Source organism: Chiloscyllium plagiosum, chromosome 9 (assembly GCF_004010195.1).
Source record: "Chiloscyllium plagiosum isolate BGI_BamShark_2017 chromosome 9, ASM401019v2, whole genome shotgun sequence".
In the NCBI taxonomy this organism is placed as follows: Eukaryota; Metazoa; Chordata; class Chondrichthyes; order Orectolobiformes; family Hemiscylliidae; genus Chiloscyllium; species Chiloscyllium plagiosum.
This window is the reverse complement of record NC_057718.1, coordinates 87701183-87718958: the sequence shown is the minus strand read 5'-3', so window position 1 is coordinate 87718958 and position 17776 is coordinate 87701183. Positions and strand designations below refer to the sequence as shown.

The 17776-nt window shown below is 41.5% G+C and overlaps 1 protein-coding gene across 2 annotated transcripts in view; it reads right to left on the bottom strand.

Moving 5' to 3' along the window:
* usta (uronyl 2-sulfotransferase a) overlaps nt 1-17776 on the bottom strand; it is an 89215-nt gene that overhangs the window by 70822 nt on the left and 617 nt on the right. The window lies entirely within an intron of this gene.

Genomic DNA, 17776 nt, shown 5'->3' with positions numbered 1-17776 from the left:
AAAACCTACAACAAGTTATCATGCAATACAATAAGCAATTAGGAAAGCAAATGTTATGCTGGCCTTTACTGAATGAAGGTTGGAATAAGGAGGTTTTGCTATAATTGTTGGACTTTGGAATACCATGTGCAATTTTGATCTCCTTAGCCAAGCAAAGATAAATGTCAAAATTTTGAGGGATAATAATCCTGGTGAAGCACCTTGGGATATTTTACCATATTAAAGACTCAAGTCATCTTTATACTTACCTTAGAATGAGAATGTGTATAGGGTATAAGCAGGCAGGCAAAGTTAAGTTGAGTTTTATGAAACAAAAGGTTCAGCTGACTCAGATCAAGTAAGAATTTCAGTTAACAATGGGGTGTTGGAGGCAAGGGTAATGGGTTAACAAGGTGGAAAAGCAGTCATTATGTAAAGCCACTTAACAATATTGGAAGCATTCAGTATGCAAGGTCAGCTAACAAGGGGAAAAGTTTTCATTGTATGAATCCAGTTAACAACGTTAAGAACGGGAACGGGATGACAAGAGGAGGAACAAAGGTTTTGCTAGATTAATTCCCAGGATGAGAGAGTCAACAAGTGAGGAGAGATCAAATAAAATTTTCTGGTATTGAGAGGCACAAGAGGAGATTTCATTAAAACTTGAGGTTAAGGTATAAAATTCTTGAGGTTTGACAGGGGAAATGCTGAGAGGCTGCTATCCAGAAGCATAGGTTCTTAAAGCACAGAACAACTTTTCAGTCAGGAGTCAGCCACTTGGGATTGAGTACAGGATAATTTTTTTCCTCCAAGTTGTGACTAGGGTATGAAAGTCGACCTAAGGTGGAAAATCAGACAAGGTTGAGCAGGCTTGATTGGACATATTGCGCATGTGCAGCAATAGTAATTTAAGTCAGATGCCTGTGTCTAGGTTTGTTATTTAATTCTTTTAATAACTCTCTTTTTTCAGTTTTCCAGCTGAGATACAGGGAAGGAGGATATGACTTACATTGCCATAATTTTGGAAATTACCTGAGCTAGGAGGGCAATAAGTAAATATAAACAGCATCTTGCAGAAGCAACCTTGCTGTGCACTACTTGTTAATTGAGTGTAACTATTTTCATCCAGAAACTAACACTGTGGAGCAGAATACATTGGCCTAACTGCATAAGAAATAGGAGTGAATCATATAGTTCCCTAAGCAAGCTCTACCATTCATGCAATCATTGTTAATCTTTTACCGCATGGCCAATCCACCTAACCTGCACATCTTTGGACTGTGGGAGGAAACCGGAGTACCCGGAGGAAACCCACGCAGACACAGGGAGAACGTGCAAACTCTACACAGTCCGTCGCCTGAAGCGGGAATTGAACCCGGGTCTCTGACACTGCAAGGCAGCAGTGCTAACCACTGTGCCACCGTGCCGCCCATTTCTTTTCTGTCAGGCCAGAAATTAATCCCAGCCTTCAATATATTCAATAAGCATGCATCCACAGCCGTCTAGAGTAGAAAATTCCAAAGATTCACAACTGTCCAAGGGAAGAAATTTCTCTCCATCTCCGTAATAAATGATCAACCTGTACTCTATGAAACAGTGCCTTAACTTTCTACATTACCCAACAAGGGGAAACAATTCCTTAATGGGTGTCCCTGTTAACTGCAGCAAATTTTTATGTTTCAATGTGATCATGATTAGATTAGATTAGGTTATTTACACTCTGGAAACAGGCACTTCGGCCCAACAAGTCCACACTGGCCCTCCGAAGAGCAACCTACCCAGACCCATTCCCCCACATTTATCCCTTCACGTAACACTACGGGCAATTTAGCATGGCCAATTCACCTAACCTGCACATCTTTGGACTGTGGGAGGAAACCGGAGCACCCGGAGGAAACCCACGCAGACACAGGGAGAACGTGTAAACTCAACACAGACAGTTGCCTGAGGCAGGAACTGAACCAGGATCTCTGGCGCTGTGAGGAGGCAGTGCTAACCACTGTGCCACCATGCCGCCCTAAACTACAAACTTGCGATGGCTGGGAATGTCTCATTCTTCTAAACTCAGAAGGATACAGCCCAATTTTCTCAGATTCACCACCACTGTAATATCTCCAATGCAAATATTTCTTTCCATGTTTAGAGATCAAACTGCACAGTACACATAAGGCTTCACCAAATCCTTATATTAACTGTACCGAGGCATCCCTCTTCTTGTACATTAATTTCTTTGCAATAAGATCAAAATGTCATTTCCCTTGCTTGTGTCCACGTTAACATTTTTCTTGTATGAATATATCTAAGTTTCTCTCAGCATCAATATTTATAAATTACAAGCCATTTTAAAAAAATGTTTCTATTCTTATTACACAGTGAATAACTTTATACTTCCCTATCATGTTGCCCACTTACTTCACTTGTCTTGCCTATGTTCTCCTCACAGCTTATATTTCCAATTAGTTTTATATTGGGAACAAACTCAGTTATTTTGTCGAAGTCATTGAGATTGAAAGTTGCGATCCATACACTGACTTTTGCACTTGGGAACCATGCAGTTTGAGTCAAAGAAGTCCAGCACAGAAACAGACTCTTTGGTCCAACTTGTCCATGCCAACCAGATATCCCAACCCAATCTAGTCCCATTTGCCAGCACATGCCCATATCCCTCTAAACTCTTCCTATTCATATACCCATTCAGATGCCTTTTAAATGTTGCAATTGTACTAGCCTCCACCACTTCCTCTGGCAACTCATTCCATACACACACCACCCTCCGTATGAAACAGTTGCTCCTTAGGTCTCTTTTATATCTTTCCCCTCTCACTCTAAACCCACGCCCTCTAGTTCTGGACTCCCTCACCCCAGGGAAACGACCTTGTCTATTTATCCTATCCATGCCCCTCATGATTTTATAAACCTCTATGAGGTCACCCCACCGCCTCTGACGCTCCAGGTTAGAAAATATCCCCAGCCTATTCAGCCTCTCCCTATAGCTCAAATCCTCCAACCCTGGCAACATCCTTGTAAATCTTTTCTGAACCCTTTCAAGTTTCACAACATCCTGCTGATAGCAAGGAGACCAGGATCGCACGCAATATTCCAAAAGTGGCCAAACCAATGTCCTGTACAGCCGCAACATAACCTCCCAACCCCTATACTTAATGCTCTGACCAATAAAGGAAAGCATACCAAAAGCCTTCTTCACTATCCTATCTATCTGCAACTTTACTTGCAAAGAACTATATACCTGCACTTTGAGGTCTCTTTGTTCAGCCACACTCCCTAGGACCTTACCATTAAGTGTATAAGTCCTGCTCTGATTTGCTTTTCCAAAATGCAGCACCTCATATTTATCTAAATTAAACTCCATCTGCTACTCCTCAGCCCATTGGCCTATCTGATCAAGATCCTGTTGTAAGGTCAGGTAACCTTCTTTGCTGTCCACTACTGATTTTAGTGTCATCTGCAAACTTACTGATTATACCTCCTATGTTCACATGCAAATCATTTATATAAATGATGAAAAGTAGTGGACCCAGCACCGATCCTTGTGACCAGTGGACTGCCACATGTTACAACACGGCAGTGAACCCTTCTGCTAATTAAACCAAACACAGAAAAGCTCACCCCGCCTCGTAATCTGTTAAAGTATGAGTGACAGAAAACTACCCAATTCCATTATTTAAAGAAAAAAGTAACAATTTATTCTTTAACTCTAAAAGAGGATACTAAACAACAACTATTTAAAACTCCACGTCCCCTTTCTCTTCAAAATTTGTTATCTACCTCCCACTCTGTAACAATATACTGATCGGATAAAGCCCCTAATAAATTTACAGCAAATTGATTTTCAAAACCAGACAGCAATGTCGATCCTCCTGGGTCGTTTTCAGTCTTCTCCTGCAAAAATGTTTCATATAAAAAGATACCTTTTAGAGAGTGTTTTGAATAGCAGTTGTTCGATGGCAGAAGGTGCTCTTTCTCTGGCTAACTGTCCAAAATGCTAGCTTTTTATACCCCAAAACATTGGATCATCTCATTGGTTCAATGTTGTCAAAACAGTAAAATTCAAATTTGATTGGGTTTTAGTATGTTGGTGCATAATTTAAACTGGTTAAATTCAAACTACTGTGAAAACAACTGATATCTAGATCACAGCAAAATATTACATCTTCAAACTGTCTCGTAAACTTTGTGCTTGTAGTCAGTCACATGACAGTTGCCTGCCAGCTTTTCTGTTTTCACTCTAAAAAGTACAGTTCATGCCTTCAACTTCATAACACACAGGCCTCCAGTCTGAAACACAACCCTCTACCATCAGCCTCTGACTTTTACCTTTGAGCCAGTTCTGTACCTAACTGGCTAGTTCTCCCTGTATTCCATGTGATCTAACCTTGCTAATCAGTCTCCCATGAGGAAGCTTGTCAAACGCCTTACTGAAGTCCATTTAGATCAACCCACCACTCTACCCTCATCAATCCTCTTTGTTACTTCTTCAAAAAACCCAATCAAGTTCGTGAGACATGATTTCACACACACAAAGCCATGCTGACTATCCCTAATCAGTTGTTCTCTATGCCTTTTCATTCTTCCTGCCAAAGTGAACAATTTCATACCTTGCTGCACTACATTCCAGAGATTTGAGAGACTTTGGAATTCTCTGTCTGAGGTGGTGGTGGAGATTGGGTCATCAATTTTTTTTAAAATCAGAGCTGAATAGATTCTTGTTAGACTGGGAAATCAAAGGGGTAAATGGGAGTGTGGAATTCAAACCTAAAACAGATCAGCCATGATCTTATTGAATGATAGAGCAGGTTTGGGTGGGCAAATGTTCTACTTTTGCTCCTATTTTAGATATTTATATTTATAGTAGTATGTTACCTCCTTCTCCCTGTGCCTACAGCATGAGGAACACTGCAATAATGTTGGACATGTGCTGTTGCAAATTGTCTTCTGGGCACTGTACAACTATAAAAAGTACTTATTGATGTTGGAAATGTTAAGCCTGTTTTCACGGCTGCTATTGGCAACCATTCAAATTTATTTCAAAAACATATTTACATGGAAAGTCCCCACATGCCTGGCAGATGAAAAATTCAATAGTTGAATTTAACTTGCTGAGTTATAAACTGCCAGCCTTTCATGGTAAATGGTAACGATACTTTTGAGTGCTTGGCACTCGATGCTGCATGTGGAGCATAAAAAAGATTAGTGTTACTGCTTGGGGTAAAAATTACTGCCTTACCAAGATCAGATACGTATAACCTAAATATAGCCCATTAACTATTTATTTTTGATACATCCTATTTCCTAAAGCTATTCCAGGCAGTGAGAAGCAACAAGAGATTTCCCACAATGACTGCTCGAAGATCGTCAAGGCACATTTCCATTGACCTGTTTCAAGTTGTTTACTTTCACAGTTAATGCAGGAACTCTAACCATAATCACCCGGATGCTTACAGTAACACTGATACTAAATCCTACCCTGACCTGAACACTTAGCTATACATCAATGTGACCTCAAGCATCTAAGTTAGAAAGGAATAAACAGACGTACTGAAACTAATAGATGAAATAATATGATAGGTGGAGGCTTGAGTGGAGCACAAACACTGATAAAGATCTATTGCTGTAGGCTCCCTGTAAAGTCTTTAGAGAAAACAGCTTTTATTAATTCGGAAACTACCCATTCGTACACTGTCCCTTTATAAAAAAAATACAAAATGCTTTAAAATACAATAATTAAAGACCTCTTTTCCAATTCTTTCTGGTGTAAAACATCTCAAGCATGATAAGGTGATATAAGGTAGCCAGATACCAAATCAGAATTGTGTCTGGTTCAGTCCAGAAGGGCATGAATGGGGATTCATGGAATAAAGAGACGGCTGCAGGATAGGAAGGCATTCAAAAAGTTGTGTCTGTGGTGACGCTCTGAAAGAGTAGTTTATTGAATATGACTCTTCCGCTAACTTCGCTGTAAGTCTACAGTAGTGAGTAAAGTGGATTCTTTCTTGATTATATATTTTATTGAAATCTGTCTCTGGATTAAATTTTAAAAATATAAACCACAAGTAGTAAGTTAACCTGGAGCACTGTTGAAGAGCAAAAAGATGGTGCTATTTTCTATGTCTGTAGATTGTGAAGGAGCAAACATGGCCTTTAGTAGAGTGATAATGCTCTTCTTGTCAGATGTAAGAATTTAGGGACATATTACATGTTAATGACGATTATGTCTGCAGGAAGCGTCTTTGGTGGCGAATCCTATCAGATTGCATGGATTGACTGGAGTGAAAATTAGAGGCAATGAGGAATTTACATGAGTGAGGCAGTTAGAGGAAGGGAGAAAAGCCACAGATAAAGTCACATAGATGGGTTAACTCCAGGAAAGGTAAGAGGTAGGCAGGTAGTACAGGAGTCTTCTGTGGCTATCTCCATTTCAAACAAGTATGCTGCTTTGGAAAATGAAGGGGGTGATGGACTCTCAGAGGAATGTTAGATGAACAGCCAAGCTTCTGATATCCAGATGGGCCATAATGTAATGAAGGGCATGTCAGGTTCCGATCGATCGACTGTGATAGAGGACTCTCTAGTCAGAGGCACAGACAGCCGTTTCTGCAGCTAGCAATGAGAGAACAGAATGGTATGTTGCCTCTCTGGTGCCAAGATCAAGGATTTCTCAAAGAGGGTGCAGAATATTCTCAAAGGGGAGAGGGACCAGCGGGAGGTCATTGTACACATTGGTACCAATGATGTAGGGAGGGAAAAGGACGAGTTTCTGAAGGGAGAATATGAAAAGCTAGACAGGAATTTTAAAAGGAGGTCCTTAAGGGTAGTAATATCTGGATTACTCCTAGTGCTATGAACTAGTGAGGGTAGAAATAGGAGGATACAGCAGATGAATGCGTGGCTGAGGAGTTGGTGCCTAGGAGAAGGGTTCATATTTTTAGATCACTGGAATCTCTTCTGGGGTAGAAGTGACCTGTACAAGGAGGAAGAATTACGCCTGAATTGAAAGGGGACTAATATACTGGTAGGGAGATTTGCTAGGATTGCCGGGAGGATTTAAACTAGTACGGTAGGAGGGCGTGGACCCAGAGAAATAGTGTGGAAAGAGATCAATCTGAGACTGGAACAGCTGGGAAAGAGAGCAAGTCAAACAGTCGGGGAGGGAAGGAACAAGGTAGGACTGATAAATCAAACTGCATTAACTTCAATGCTGGAGGCCTAACAGGGAAGGCAAATGAATTCGGCATGGTTAAGAACATGGGACTGGGATATCATAGCAATTAAAGAGACATGTCTCAGAGATGGACAGGACTAGCAGCTTAATGTTCCAGAATACAAATGCTACAGGAAGGATGGGGGGGGGGGGGGGGGGGGGGTTGATAAGGGATAGCATTACTGCTGTTCTTAGGGAGGATATTCCTGGGAATACATTCAGGGAGGTTATTTGGGTGGAACTGAGAAATAACGAAGGGATGATCACCCTATTGTTGAGAAGGACATGAAAGATATAGAATGTGGGGAATAGATGGTGACAGCATGAAAAATGTCCATATTACAGAGATGGTGGTGCTGGATGTCTTGAAACGCATAAAAGTGTTTAAATCCCCAGGACCTGATCAGGTATACCCTAGAATTCTGTGGGAAGATAGGGAACTGATTGCTGGGCCTCTTGCTGAGATCACTGATAGTCACAGGTGAGGTGCCGGAAGACAAAGTTGGCTAACGTGGTGCCACTATTTAAGAAAGGTGGTAAGGAAAAGCTGGAGAGCTATAGACCAGTGAGCCTGACATCAGTAATGGACAAGTTGTTGGAGGTAATCCTGAGGGACAGGATTTACATGTATTTGGAAAGACAAAGACTGATTAGGGATGGTCAGCATGGCTTTGTGTGTTAGAAACATGTCTCACAAATTTGATTGAGTTTTTTGAAGAAGTAACAAAGGTAATTGATGAGGGCAGAGCCGTGGACATGATCTATATGGACTTCAGTAAGGTGTCGACAAGGAAGACTGATTAGCAAGGTTAGATTTCATGAAATACAGGGAGAACTAGCCATTTGGATACAGAACTGTACAGGGAAAATTAGCCATTTGGATACAGAACTAGCTCAAAGGTAGAAGACAGGGGGTGGTGGTGGAGGAGGGTTGCATTTTAGACTGGAAGCCCATGACCAATAAAATGGCATAAGGATCAGTGCTGGGTTCAACACTTTTCATCATTTATATAAAAGATTTGGATGTGAACATTGGAGGGATTGTTAGTAAGTTTGCAGATGACACCAAAATCAGAGGTGTAGTGGACAGCAAAGAAGGTTACCTCAGAATACAACAGGATCTTGATCAGATGGGCCAATGGGCTGAGGAGTGGCAGATGGAGTTTAATTCAGATAAATGTGAGGTGTTGCATTTTGGAAAAGCAAATCTTAGCAGGACTTATACCCTTAGCAGTAAGGTCCTAGGGAGTGTTGCTGAACAAAGAGGCCTTGGAGTTCAGGTTCATACTTCCTTGAAAGTGGAGTCGCAGGTAGATAGGATAGTGAAGGCGGCGTTTGGTATGTTTTTCTTTATTGGTTAGAACATGGAGTATAGGAATTGGGAGGTCATATTGCGGCTGTACAGAACATTGGTTTGGCCACTTTTGGAATATTGTATGCAATTCTGATCCCTTCCTCTCGGAAAGATGTTGTGAAATTTGAAAGGGCTCAGAAAAGATTAACAAGAATGTTGCCATGATTGCAGGATTTGAGCTATAGGAAGAGGCTGGGCTGTTCTCCCTAGAGTTTCAGACGGTGAGGGGTGACCTTATAGAGGTTTATAAAATCATGAGGGGCATGGATAGGGTAAATAGACAAGATCTTTTCCCTGGGGTGGGGGGAGTCCAGAACTGGAGGGCATAGGTTTAGGGTGAGAGGGGAAAGATATAAAAGGGACCTAAGGGGCAACTGTTTCATGCAGAGGGTGGTGGTACACGTATGGAATGAACTACCAGAGGAAGTGGTAGTGGCTAGTACAATTGCAACATTTAAAAGACATCTGAATGGGTGTATGAATAGAAAAAGGTCTAGAGATATATGGGCCAAGTGCTGGTAAATAAGACCATAAGACATAGGAGTAGAGGTAAAGCCATTCGGCCCATCGAGTCCACTCTGCCATTCAATCATGGCTAATGGGCATTTCGATGCCACTTACCCACCCTCTCCCCATAGCTCTTAATTCCTTGCGAGATTAAGAATTTATCAATCTCTGCCTTGAAGACATTTAACGTCCCGGTCTCCACTGCGCTCTGCGGCAATGAATTCCACAGGCTCACCATTCTCTGGCTGAAGAAATGTCTCATTTCCATTTTAAATTGACTCCCTCTAATTTTACTCCTGTTTACCATTTATATAAATGATTTAGATGAGAATATAGAAGATATGGTTCGTAAGTTTGCAGATGACACCAAAAAGGTGGGTGTAGTGGACAGTTAAGGAGGTTATCTAAGATTACAAAGAGATCTTGATCAATTGAGTGAATGGGCTGAGGAGTGGCAGATGGAATTTAAAACTAAAGTAAGTTAGGATATCTGGTCAGCATGGATGAGTTGGACTGAAGGGTCTGTTTCTGTGCTGTACTTCTCTATGACTCTATGACTAATCCCTGTCGTCTTGCATTTTTTTTTCCTCAGTTAATGATTGAATTCCCTCTTGAAAGCCATAATTCAGTCTGCCCAAACTCACACTTAGTGTATTCTATATCCTAATCAGAGAGTCACAGAGATGTACAGCATGGAAACAGACCCTTCGGTCCAACCCATCCATGCCGACCAGATATCCCAAACCCAATCTCGTCCCACCTGCCAACACCCGGCCCAAATCCTCCCAAACCCTTCTTATTCATTTACCCATCCAAATGCCTCTTAAATCCTGCAATTGTACCAGCCTCCACCACTTCCTCTGGCAGCTCATTCCATACACGTACCACCCTCTGTGTGAAAAGGTTGCCCCGTAGGTCTCTCTTATATCTTTCCCCTCTCACCCTAAACCTATGCCCTCTAGTTCTGGACTCCCCGACCTCAGGGAAAAGACTTTGCCTATCCATGCCCCTCATAATTTTGTAAACCTCGATAAGGTCACCCCTCAGCCTCTGACGCTCCAGGGAAAACAGTTCCAGCCCACTCACTGCGATAAAAAGGTTTTGTTTCATGTTTGGCAACTGCTCAAAATTTTAATTAACCCTTTCACTGGTGAGAAGTTTTTGTCTATCCATGCTGTCTAAGTGTTTCATAATTTTGCATAAGTCCGTCAGAGCATTTCTCAACACTCCCCTGTCTAAGGAGAACAATCCAAACTACACCAATCTACTCATGGCCTGAATTTTGCCTGGAATTATCGCAATGAATCTTTCTTGCACCTCTCGCAGTACCTTCACATCGCTCCTAAAGTGTGATGCCCAGAATACAGCTCAATACTCCAGATGAAGAATGACTAGCGTTTTCTAAATACTCACCAAAACTTGCTTGCTTTTGTACATTGTGCCTTTAATTATAATCCCATGCTGCTATGCTTTATTTGTATTTTCTCTAGCTCTGTCCCCCTGCCTTCAATAATTGGTACACACATACCCCCAGTTCCCTTTGCTCCTGCATCCCCTTTAGAATTATATTCTTTATTGCCATAGAGTCATAGAGATGTACAGCATGGAAACAAACTCTTTGGTCCAACTCATCCATGCCGACCAGATATCCCAAACCAATCTAGTCCCACCTGCCAACACCCAGCCATATCCCTCTAAACCCTTCCTATTCATATACCCATCCAGATGCCTTTTAAATGTTGCAATTGTACCAGCCTCCGCCACTTCCTCTGGCAGCTCATTCCATACACGCACCACCCTCTGCTTGAAAACGTTGCCCCTTAGGTCTCTTTTATATCTTTCCCCTCTCACCCTAAACCTATGCCCTCTCGTTCTGGACTCCCTGACCCCAGGAAAAAGACTTTGTCTATTTATCCTAAGTCTCTATCCTCTTCCTACTAAAATGAATTATTTCCCATTTCTCTGCATTAAACGTAATCTGTCAATTGCACCAATTTGTGCACTTTTGAAGACAGCAATCCAGTCAGGATAGCTGAATTCTTCAGAAGCAGTATGCCATACACAAAGCTAAGCAATGTCACAACCAACAAATCACATCTAAATTCTGCAACTTCCACTGGTGAATGGTGAACAATTAAACAAGCAATCAGTATGGGTAGCTCCACAAACATCTTCACAGTCAATAATGTGAGAGCCCAGCTCATTCCTTCACAAAGCTGATGCATTTGCAACCATGTGAGGCAGAGGTACTGGGCAGATAATCCACTCGTACCACCTTCTGAGGCCCACAGCAAAATGCTGGTCTTTGGCCAACACGGTTCATTCCATAAAACTATAGAAGGCACTGTATACAGCCAGGGTCACAGGTCTTGACAAATTCTTGTTGGTTATACTGCAGATTTAAGGCCCAGAACTAGGGGGAGGTGATGGAGTAATAGCATTATCAATAGACTAGTAATCCAGTTACACCTCTGGGAACGTGGACTCCAAACATACCATAAAATAGACAGCGAAATCTGAAATTAATTTATCAACCAGGAATTAAAAGCTACTCTACTGATGAACTCAAAACACTGTCAATGTTCATATAGACCATTTGGTTCATTCATGTCCCTTAGAAATATCCTCAACTAGTGTGGGCCAAATGTAGATCTCTAAATCCACAGCAATACAGTTGACCCTTAAATAGCTTCTAAAATGTGCTTAGCTCTTTGTGACATTGCTTAGCCTCGTAATCAAGACAACAGAAATGACAACAAACACCTCTGATGACCTTTCCTCCTGAAGACTTATGCCAAAATTAGGAGAGTTGTCCCACGGACTAGTCAAGCAACACTCCGACACAGTCATTCTTACAATGTTCCAGACAACATCAGAATTCCTAGGTACATCTGTCCTACCACCAGAACACCAAGCAGAGGTGGTGGCACAGTGGTGTACTGTTGGAAGGAAGTTGCCTTCAGAGTCCTCAACACTGACTTTGGATCCTGTGAAGTCTCATGGCATCAAGTCAAACTTGGGCAAGGAAACATTCTACTGTGATTAGATTACATTACAGTGTGGAAACAGGCCCTTCAGCCCAACAAGTCCACACCGACCTACCGAAGCGCAACCCACCCATACCCCTACATTTGCCCCTTACCTAACACTATGGGCAATTTAGCATGGCCAATTCACCTGACCTGCACATCTTTGGACAGTGGGAGGAAACCGGAGCACCCGGAGGAAACCCACGCAGACACGGGGAGAACGTGCAAACTCCACACAGTCAGTCGCCTGAGGCGGGAACTGAACCCGGGTCTCAGGCGCTGTGAGGCAGCAGTGCTAACCACTGTGCCACCCCGCCGCCCACTGTGCTGCTGAGCTGATGAATAAATACTTGACCATGATGAACACCACTTGGAGGGCTCAGTCAGGTGGCAAGGGCACACAATATACTCTTCATGGGGGACTTCAACATTCATCAACAGTGTCATGGTAGCACCGTGATTGACCAGGCTAGCTGCATCCTGAAAGACGTAACTACTAGATGGAGCTTGCAACAGATGTGAAGGAACTAACAAGTGGGAAAAATCTACTTGACCTTATCTGCATTTGTAGTAGCCACATCTGTTCATGACAATATCTGTAGGTATGATGAACGCACAGTCCTCATAGAGACAAAGTTCCATTTTCACAGCAAGGATACTGTACTGTGTTAAATGGAACAGATTTCAAACAGGTCTGGTAATTTATGATTGGCTATCAAAGAGATATGGTGGGCAATGGTCTGCTGGTTAAAGTCATGTCTAACATAAAGGAAGATGGTATTGGTTGTCAGAGGTCAACCATCTCAGCCCAGCCCATCTTGGCAGGAGTTCCTTGGGGTAGTGCCCAAGATCCAACAATCTTCAGTTGCTTCATCAATGACTTAACGTCCATCATAAAGTTAGAAATGAGGGTGCTCGCTGATGATTGCATAATGTTCACTTCATTAATGACTCCTCAGATACATAAGCAATCAATGTCCAAGTGCAGCAAGCTCATTGACAACATTCCGACTTGAGCTGATGAAGTGGCAAGTGACATTAATGCCACACGTGTCAGAAAATGATCATCTCCAATGCTGAATCCCACACTATCAATATTCTGGGGGTTACCATTGTCCAAATACTGAAGTAAACCAGCCAAACAAACACTGTGGCTATGAAGTCAATCATCTCCTGGTTATCCGAGGCTGTCCACCACCTACAAGGTACAGGTTAAAATTGTGATGGAATACTCTCCAAATGCGTGGTTTGAGTCCAACTCCAAAAATGTCCAAAAAAACCACTATCTGACACTTCCAACGTTCACTAAGTTCACCGTCAATGAAAAGTGGTTTGTGTGTTCCACCCACAAGATGCACTGTAGCAACCTACTAGGTCTCCCTGGCAACACCTTCCAAAGTTGCAACCTTTGCCAATGTCGGCACTCTCCTCCAAACTGTAACCATCATTGCCTGTAGTTCATACAGGCAGCTCACTGCCACCTTCTCAAAACAATAAATGATGGCTTTTCCAGCAAGACCCATATCCCATAATTCTTATTTTAAAATGTATATCACGAAGTTGTACTGGAAATAATGATGAACTCAACATTTTAAAAAGACATGGAGCCCTGACAGGTTACTGAACGAGGAGAAAGTGAGGTCTGCAGATCCTGGAGATCAAAATTGAAACTTTATTGCTGGAACAGCACAGCAGGTCAGGCAGCATCCAGGGAACAGGAGATTCGACGTTTCGGGCACAGGCCCTTCTTCAGGTTACTGAACGAGGAGACTCTGAATATAATCTAGCAAACATAATGAGGAACAGAAGCTGTGTCAAGTAGTGTCAGCTTTGTCAGAACAGTTCTGTAGAAGAATTACTGTACTTGAAACATTAACTCTGGTTGCTTTCCACAGATGTTGCCAGATCTGCTGATTTTCTCCAGCAATTTTGTTTTTTGTTTCACATTTCCAGAATCAACAGTTCTTTGTTTTGTTATATTAATTAAGTAATTCAGTTCCTCTGCCCTAGTGAAGAACCTGCATGCTGCAATTCAGATTTTGAAGTCTCACTGTTCACTATCTGGCTAAGCTTCCCTTTTTCACGTCAATCAGTCCTTAGTCAGGTATAGGATCAATCAGTTTGGAGTTCAGGTCGTGATTCAGGCATCTACAAATATATATTAGTGCTGCCATGTTCTAGTGATCAATGAACATAATGTCCAAATCATGTGCACACTATCGCAATTGATAAGTACCAAATGTACTTTTATATATTTACAAATGAGCAGGATGCAGTTACAGGAAGCATAAAACCAACAGTCAGACAAAATAAAAACAAGCAGAGCAATTAATCATGATGATGACAGAGAATGTTAACAGACTACTTGCATGGTGTAGACAGGTATTAGATGAAGTATTGAACAAACAGATATGAACTGATACGTTCTGCAAAGAAAAAGGAATTGTATATGAAACATAAAATTTGAAAATGACTCAAGATTTCAGAGTTCATGCACAAAGCGTTGAAAGAACAAGGTCTTATACTTAAAGAAATGGGTTTCTCAACTGCCTACAAAAACAAAAGTGACAGTAATGTTCAATGATAATTGATTTCAACACATTTTGAATACTGAGATTCATTTTCCATCCTTATTTTAGAAAATGTCACATCAGTCAGGGTTCAGACAATTTTCACTCCAAATAGGAGGGTATGAAGGGTTAGTCAGGAGCACGAGTTTGGTCTCAGTAAGGATAACGAATGAGGGATTTAACAGAGATGTTCCAAATCCTGAGTTTGATAATGCAAAATCAGTCCCCTCACTGATGAGTTTCTAAATGGCGAGCATTCATTTAAAGTCAAAAGAACATTGTAGAGGTCAAGAGATTTGTTATAGCAGAGTGTCCTTAGTAGATAGCCAAGCCCTACCAAAAATACAAGTGAAAGGAAAACCATAAATATTTTTAAAAAAGGAAATGGAGAAATAATTGAAAAACAGAAGAGTAAGAGATTGGATCCACTAAGTAGATCTTGGAGAGTTAACACAGATATGATGGCCTGAATAGAGTGCTGACCATGATTTCTAATCTAATCAAAGTACAACCCTGAATCTGTCCCAGCCCCATTTTTTGAGTCAATTTTGTGTTATCCCAACACTTTGTCTCCAACACATTCCACACTGGGTCTGGTTCAATTTCAGCCTTCTTCTTCTAATGAATTGCAGGTCATTCATCACATTAATTCACTTATTATGACTGGAGTATTCATTGGTTATTTGCCAGCCCTTCATTCAGTGCTCATGACCTGAAACATGAACATTTAGTTTTTCATCTTCCAAGCAGTTTGTGATTTCTATGTTTTGGCTTCTTGTTGAACTTCAACAAAATCCTTTACCAAAATGCCTTTATTGAAATCTATGTTTAGAGGTGCCGGAAGACTGGAGACTAGCTCATATTGTGCTGTTGTTTAGGAAGGGATTGCAAAAGCCTCAGAACTATGAACTCTGATTTCAGTGGTGGGTAAGTTGTCGAAGGTGACTCTAAAAGATAGGACTTGTGTGCATTTAGAGTGTCAAGGAAGTTGTCGAAGGTGACTCTAAAAGATAGGACTTGTGTGCATTTAGAGTGTCAAGGAAGGATTAGTGATAGTCAACATGGTTTTGTGTGAAGGAAATCATGTCTCACAAACTTGATTTGAGCTTTTTGAGGAAGTAACCTAGAAGCTTGGTAAGAGCAGAGCAGTAGATGTGTTCACGTGGACTTTAGCAAAGCCTTTGACAAAGTTCCACATAGACTAATTGGTAAAATTGGATCACATGGGATTCAGGGTGAGCTTTCCAATTGAATATAAATTGGCTTAACAGCAGGAGACAGAATGATAGTGGAGAGTTGTTTTTTCAGACTGGAGGCCTGTTACCAGCGGTGCTCCATAGGGATCGGATATGGGTATACTCCTGTTTATTATTTACATAAATGATTTAGGTGAGGATATAAAAGGTATGCTTAGTAAGTTTGCAGATGACACCAAAATTGGTGGTATAGTGGACAGTTAAAGAGGTTATCTAAGATTACAAAGAGATCTTGATCAATTGAGTGAATGGGCTGAGGAATGGCAGATGGAGTTTAATTTGGATAAATGCACGGTATTGCATCTTAGTAAAACAAACAAGGGCAGGACTTATAAAATAAAAATAGGGCCTTCAGTAGTGTAAAAGGTGTGACGGTAGAAAAGCACAACTGGTCAGGCAGCATCCAAGGAGCAGGAGAGTCAACAGCGATGAAGAGCTTAAGCTGGAAATGCTAACTCTTCTGCTCCTTGGATGCTGCCTGATTGGCTTTGCTTTTCCAGCACCACACTTTTTGACTCTAATGTCCAGTGTCTGCAGTCCTCACTTTCTCCTTCAGTAGTGCTGTAGAACACAGAGACTTAGAGGTTCAGATACATAGTTCTTCGAAGTTTGCATCACATGTAGACAGGGTTGTTAAGGAGGCGTTTAGTTGTACAAGACATTGGTGAGGCCTCTTCTGGAGTAGTGTGTCTAGTTCTTGTCACCCTGTAATAGGAAGGATATTATTAAACTGGACAGGGTTCAAAAAAGATTAACCTGGATGTTGTTGGAAATGGAAGGTCTGAGTTATAAGGAGAGGCTGGATAGGCTGGGACTTGCTCCACTGGTTAGGAGGTTGAGAGGTGACTTTATAGAGGTTTATAAAATGATGAGGGATACAGATAAGATGAATGGCTAGTGTCTTTTCCTGAGGGTATGAAATTTCAAGACCAGGGGGCCGATTTTTAACATAAGAAGAGCAAGATTTAAAAAAGACATGAGGAGGATTTTTTTTTTAAAACAGTGGTTCACATGTGGAATGAACTTCCAGAAGTGGTGGATACAGGTACACTTCGAATGTTAAAAAGACATTTGGATAAGTCCATGAAACATTTGGAGGGATATAGGCCAGGTGCAAGCAGATGGGACCAGTTTAATTTGTGATAATGGTCAGCACAGACTGATTGGATGGACGGGTCTGCTTCAATGCTGTAGGACTATAATTGATCCATGTTATTTGCCAATCATTTGGAACATGACCAAAATCCAACCGGTCCTAAAAATATCAGCAAGGACATTTCACAGCCCATTGGGATGAAAAGTTAGTGATTTTAATTTACCTGTTCTCCCCTATATGTGCATGTTCATGTTTCTAACTGATGCACATTGTTAATTTCTACTTTCACTTCCAGCATTTCTCTCAAGGATTCCATTAATATCTTTTCAGACTGTTTTTTAGCCCATTCCTCAGCTTCCGAGATGATTTCCCACCCTCCACATCACCTCTAAAGTTGGAAACTAAGTTTGAGGTTGTTTAAACATCACTTTCCAAACTTTAGACATAGTACAGTTGGAAATTCCTAAGCTAAAAGGAAGAATGCGACATTTCCTAAAAGAACACTGAGCTTCACACTAAATACAAGTAAATGAAACATAGTATCCAGTAAATCACCCCTCTCCCTCACACTCTGATACATCTAACTCTCTCTGCCAAATATTCTATGACCCATTCCCAACCACAGTAGTCTCAATCCCCCTGCACTATTCTCACAACCCCCCCCATACACACACCTCATGCCTTCGCAACATACTCCCTTCACATTCTCCTAGTTGTACAGAACCGCCATCTCTCACACAAAACCCACCCCCCTCTTTTACCCGCC